At 39.8% G+C, this 6823-nt stretch overlaps 1 non-coding gene across 1 annotated transcript; it reads left to right on the forward strand.

The window, feature by feature from the left end:
- The first annotated feature begins 216 nt into the window (after positions 1 to 216).
- On the forward strand, positions 217 to 289 carry TRNAD-GUC (transfer RNA aspartic acid (anticodon GUC)). The gene has a single exon. It is a non-coding gene; the product is annotated as a tRNA-Asp (tRNA).
- The last annotated feature ends 6534 nt before the right edge of the window (positions 290 to 6823 follow it).

Genomic DNA, 6823 nt, shown 5'->3' on the forward strand with positions numbered 1-6823 from the left:
GAAGAACATCTTATTATCAATTATATCAAAGTCAAAATCATCTATTTAGCATTTAGATAGATAATGCCAAACAATTCTACTTAATAGATCAACGTGTTCACATGATCTGGAGGTTGTTTTGTGAATAACTTAGCTAGACCTTACCAAATGCAGTGAGACTCAACATTATATTTTTTACAGATGTGCTGCATTGTACAGGAAGTTGGCATTGGGAGTTCCCTGATGGTCCAGCGGTTAGGACTCCGCACTGTCACTGCCGAGGGCCTGGGTTCGATCCCTGGTCAGGGAACTAAGATCCCGCATGCTGAGAGTCGACATTTGATAATCAATTTATTTCTGAAAAATCTCTTAGGACTTTCATGCGTTAGAAAGATAAATTTCAACTTCAATTTTGTGATAGTTTGAACATCTGAAGAGATTCAGAGTAGTAGTAATTTTTAAGTATGTGATAGGGGAAATGCTATTAAAGTACAGTTGCTTATTTCCCATATTTATTGGAATATTTATTGTTTTAGACGTTTGGAATTCATCAGTAAATAAAACAAAGTCCTTGCTCTTATTTCAAGGAGAGACTAATATTAACAATCTGGAAAAGTCCATTTTATTTTATTTATTTATTTATTTATTTTTAATTTTTTTTTTATAGCTACTTTTTAATTTTTATTTATTTATTTATTTTTGGCTGTGCTGGGTCTTCGGTTCGTGCGAGGGCTTTCTCCAGTTGCGGCAAGTGGGGGCCACTCTTCATCGCGGTGCGGGGACCGCTCTTCATCGCGGTGCGCGGGCCTTTCACTATTGCGGCCCCTCCCGTTGCGGGGCACAGGCTCCAGACACGCAGGCTCAGTAGTTGTGGCTCACGGGCCCAGCTGCTCCGTGGCATGTGGGATCTTCCCAGGCCAGGGCTCGAACCCGCGTCCCCTGCATTAGCAGGCAGATTCTCAACCACTGCGCCACCAGGGAAGCCCTATTTTATTTTTTATTTATTTATTTTTTGGCCGTGCCGAGCGGCACGCGGGCTCTTAATTCCCTGACCAGGGATCAAATCCACACCCCCTGCAGTGGAAGCACGGAGTCTTAACCACTGGACTGCCAGGGAAGTCCCTACATTTTAAATAATAAAGCCAAACATGAAGAACTCCAGGAATTTTGTATCCAGTGGTGTGCTTGTAAGTGTTTAACAATTGACTCTGGAAAAATTAAAGAGACCTGACTTATACTGTTTGCTGATTTCCGTGGTGTAAATACTCCCACTGTGGCCAATTTCAGCTATCAACGAGATGCCACTGAATGCAGAGTTAGGAACACAAGTGCAAACACAGCTCTCAGGCACTGGTGTGAGCCAACTCCAGCACACCACGGAATCTGAATCGACTCTGTTATAATTTAGGTTTTCAGATATCTCAATAGGGAAAGTTAGTTTAAAGAAAATGAAAATTGGGGAAAAAAGCAAAAAAAACCTCTAAAGTATACAAAAATTCTACACATCAAATAATGTGTAAAAAAGAAAAATCTCTTTACTCTTTTAACATATAAGGAATAATAACACGTTCTATAAAGGCTCTGTTTACAGTTTAAACCTTTAAAACTGGGAAAAAAATTTGCAAATACCTTTTCATTCTGAAACCCTTCCGACTCACTCCTAGCTAAATTGTGCAATTAATCACAGAATTTTAGAAATATGTTTTCATCAGTGAAGAACAATGACCATTTATTGAGTCCCTAGTATGGACCAGGTATTTTAATGCATTTTCTGTATGGTAAATCTGCAAAGTAGCTATTATCCCATTTTAAAGATGAAGAAACTGAGGCTCAGAGTGATCAATTTACCTAATATCTCCCATTAGTAAATTCAATCTAGGATTCAAATCAATGTCCATCCAATTCAAACACCTGTATTTTTTTCATGTTGAATGCCTTTGGTTTATGAACTGGTTCAAAATAAAATCTGACTTTCAGAAATGCTTGATGTATTCATTAATTCCCTGGACATTAAGGTCTTAGGACTCTCCTCTAAAGTAGGAGGTGATTTTAAAGCAATGGAGTCAGGTCCCCTGGTGTAGGTTTATACATTAGCTGCCCCAGGAACACCATGGCAACAAAGCATACTTCGCTAGGCCTGCAGGCAGGACCGCTGGTGTTTATTCATCTCACGATGGCTCCTAGGCTGTTGAATATTCTACTTGGTGGGCACCCAGTTGTGCAGGGTCAACTCTGGGCAGTAAAACACAAATACCTCCTCCTAATCCTGTACCGAAGTAGCTCAGGGCTTCCTGTGCAACTGTGATATGTGACACAGGGACTCGGAATCACTCTAGTGAACCCTCAAAAGCAACTGATACTTCAAACAAAGATAAAATACTAGAATTTTACAACCGGATAGGACTTTAGAGATTATTTAGTTCAATCTCTCACTTCAAGACAAGGACATCAAGGTTCAGTGACTTTCCAAAGACCGTACAAGTAGTTTGTATCCCAACCCAGGTGCCCAGGAGGTCTGCTCCCAAGTCAGGTGCCCTTTCCACTGGGCCATGTGGCGCTCCCTCCCTGATGAGGAAACCAACAAATACTAGTCCCCAAGGAGGGCATTTTGCAGAGTTAATACCTTGAGTGGAGCAGTAGAATGGTATAAGAAACTCTCTGAAATCCCAAGGTTTCATAGCATAACTAATAAAATGGCACAATAATGGTATTCGTACATTTCTGCACAACTGAAATTTTCTTTACAGACATTACGCTTACTACTAATAGTAATACCTTAAGGCTTTATAACATTTTATAAATTGTGGAATACTTTTTCATATATTATCTCATGATTATGAAACTTATTAAGTAGCTAGGGATTAGTATCACCATTTTATAGATCAGGAAACTGAAGTTCAAAGTTCAGATGTCTTGCCCCACAGTAGGTAACAAACATGGGACCAGAGCCTGTGTCTGCCTCCTAATCCAGTGCTTATTTCCTCATGATATCTAAAAAGAGGCATCAGAGTAGTGGACTTTGATATACTCACATTAAAGAAAACCAAGACACAGAGCTCTCATTTAGGGACTTTATCCAAGATGATATATACTGTCTGCAACAGAGGTCCAAGACCTAAGCATTTCACAAGTCAGTCTTCTTCCTACAACATAGGACTCCCCCCAACTTTGTTACCCCTATGAACAGAACACTGTTTGTATATACCAAAAATACGCACGCCTCTCCAAATTTGGCAGATCTCCTTCTGCGAGGCTACGCATCTGGAAAATCTAACATCTCAAAAGCGTTTGGGCTTCTGCCAAAGTCAAATCACGGGCATCTGTGGCTTTTTCCATCTCTTGCGTAATGAGTCTGAATCTTTTTGGAAGGTGCATCCTCACAAGTAAAGGTAATAGAAACTCTTTCTCTCGTGAGCCTTCTGATGAAATAATTACTTGGCAGTTAACAAGCAAAGCCTTTCCTGCCAACTTGGAATTGCACCAAGAAAAGAGCTGGGGAAAATTGCAAATATAGTTCAGAGTCTGACCCTTGAAATATGAATTCTAAGAGATTATGGTTAAAAGAGAAACATCTATTTTCATGAGGGAGGGGCAGAATTTTAGGGTATCTTCTAGCAAGTATGCTCATGTTCTCTCTTGTGTCTGGAGAGATAAGATTCTAACATTTACCTTTAGGACATCATGGCATAATTGAGGATGGAAGAATGTAGGACAGATGTCAGAAGAAGAACTTTCTCCTCTTATGACCTAGATGATAATAATTTGTTTTACTATCTGTGGGTGTTTCAGAAATATTTACTGTTGTAAACTCCCATAACTTCATTTATATAATTTGGATTGTAAAGGTTTCAAGCAGAATTCATTAATCTTGATGCAACTATTAACGAAATACATAGTCATTACAGAGTATGTGGAAATGCAGAAAGACATAAAAAAGAAAAACATCGCACAAGGGCCTTTGATATATTCTTAAGGGTGCGATTGAAAGAGCTGGATAAACAATCTTTCTTTTTGTTTCCATGCTTTTTTGGAAATACCATTTTCCCTGGGCCAGTTATATTGGGGAAGTAATCCTAATCTGCTTCCAAATCCAAATTGTGTAGCCTCTACCAAAGAGTATCTCAACACATTTCAGAATCCTGGCTACATAATATGTGAAGTGTTTATCTCGTGGCTCAAAGTATTTTAATGGCCTTCCTTTATAAAATTTAGTTTTCAGACTACGTCATTTTGTTTTTTAAGAGTGTAATACTGCCTTCGGACAGTCTCCCCATAAAGGACATAGGAGCTTTAGTGACACCTTGAATAACTAAGGAAAAGATATCATGAATCTGCTTTGCTTGTTTGAGACAAAGCTGCAAAAGTCACTCTTACTTGTATGAGTCTGAAGCTCTAAAACATTTCTTAGTCAGCGCTAAAACTCTGTAAATAGCAAGGGAACCACAGATTTACTAAGTACATGAAATTACCTCAGTGAAGCATGCAGATATTAGCTATGAAACGAATATACAGGGCCAAGCAATAGTTTAAATAAGTAATTGGGTACATTTAATTCATGATGATATATGAAGACACATTATGCTATTTCTTGGAGCATTTTGAGAAAAACTATTATGCCAAGCAAAATAATTTAAAAACCTGTATAGAAAGCTGGCATTGGAATTGATTCTGCGTGCCAGGGCTCACTGACACAGCTCTCTAGTCTCCAAGCTCTGTGTCGAATTACACAGCCTCCTCCGCGGGCCTTCAGCTTGTTTGCCAATTTTTATCAATTGTTTGGGACAATGATTTTGAACACTGGCTCTTGAGGTTTTCCTGCCCTTACATACTTAACTTTCCAAGAACTTCTTCGCTCTATGTTTAGGTGTCATTAAATTTTAGGAGTTTGTTTGAGATTTTAAAGACCCAGAAGGATACTACCTCTTATCGCTACAATATGGAACTCTTTCCAAGATAACTGAAAATCCAGTGGCATTTCATCTACAGTAAAGAGCAATTTCTAGTCAAGAAATGTTTGTGGAATGTGCTAGACTGCTCTCCCGGGAAGACGAAATCCTGCATTTACTCATTATACTGGTTGTGTGACTGTCACTTACACTAACAGTCTTGAGAAGAAACACCAAAGAAATGTACAGCTTTTTGTAATGACTTTCTTCCACTGGGCCTCTTTTGCTGGTCTTCTTACTTTGGGAAACAGTAGAAATAATTCGACAAGAAACCTCTTGTCTTAAGATGACTGAAAGACATTCCCACCTCCTTCTCCTCTTGAAAATCATCCAAAAGGAAAAAAAAATAGAAAATTATCCATCTTTGATAAAGTCAGGAGACTTCTGTTACCCCAAACCCAAACCCCACTCTCCCCTGCAAAAAAAATTGGCTTGCTTCCTGATCACATAACCGTGAGGCCCAACAGTCTACAAGCCTTACTCCCCATCCTGCCCGCCCCCGGTACACACACACACACAGACACACACCGACCACCCACACTCACGTAACACACACAGACACACACCACACACATACCACACACACAAATACACCACACACAGACACACACACTAAACACAGACACACACACCATACACAGACACACATGCTCACACCTATTACACACAAACATACACGCCATACGCTCTCACACACACGGTTACACACACAAACACACCACATACCACACACTCACAAACATATACCACACAGACTCACACATACCACAAAATACACACATACACCATGCACAGACACATAAGCACATACCACACATGCACACTCACACACACAATTTCCATGCACACTCACACACACAATTTCCAATCAGCTTTTTTGTGTCCCACTCTTAAATACGAGATTTAAGGATTTCTAGGCATTTGAGGAAACATTTCAACAAACAAGAGGCTAAAACAAACCAAGAGAAAAAAAGAATTCAGAGGAAACGAGTCAATGTTAATATGAGTTAATGTTAATATCCTGAGAGAGATGAGAAAAGATATTATAGCCATAAAACAAGAACAGAAATTTTATTTAGAGGTACCATTAGAGAGCAAGAAAGACCTCATCCCTTGGAAATTAAAAATAGTTAGCCAAGGCTTCCCTGGTGGTGCAGTGGTTGAGCACCTGCCTGCCAATGCAGGGGACATGGGTTCGAGCCCTGGTCCAGGAGGATCCCACATGCCGTGGAGCAACTAAGCCTGTGCACCACAACTACTGAGCCTGTGCTCTAGAGCCTGTGAGACATAGCTACTGAGCCCGTGTGCTGCAATTACTGAAGCCTGCGTGCCTAGAGCCTGTGCTCTGCAACAAGAGAAGCCACCGCAATGAGAAGCCCACACACCACAACGAAGAGTAGCCCCCGCTCGCCACAACTAGAGAAACCTCGTGCACAGCAACAAAGACCCAACACAGCCAAAAATAAATAAATTTATAAAAAAAAAAAAAATAGCCAAAAGAATTTTTAAGTCAGTGGAAGGATTGAAAGCTAAAGTTGAAAAAACCCTCTAAAGTAAAATAAAGGGATAAAGCTGGACGAGAAGAGAGACAGGTGAAATTTTTAAAGCTCATCCAGGAAGTCCAACATCTAAGTAATAGGAATTCCACAGAGAAAAGAGTGAGGAAGAAATGATCAGAGAATCAATATGAGGGAATTTCCTCAAACTGAAACACAAGTCCCCAGAATTAAAGGACTCCTCAGGTATCCAGCACAATGCATGACGAGAAGACCCAGAATAAGACATATTATAATGAAAGTTCACAGTATCAAGTGTAAAAAAAAAAAAGATCATAAAGACTTCTGAAGAGACAAGATGGGGCAGGAGGATTCAGATGCCACATGAGAATTGCACTGACT

Source organism: Eschrichtius robustus, chromosome 15 (genome assembly GCF_028021215.1).
Source record: "Eschrichtius robustus isolate mEscRob2 chromosome 15, mEscRob2.pri, whole genome shotgun sequence".
Classification (NCBI taxonomy): domain Eukaryota; kingdom Metazoa; phylum Chordata; class Mammalia; order Artiodactyla; family Eschrichtiidae; genus Eschrichtius; species Eschrichtius robustus.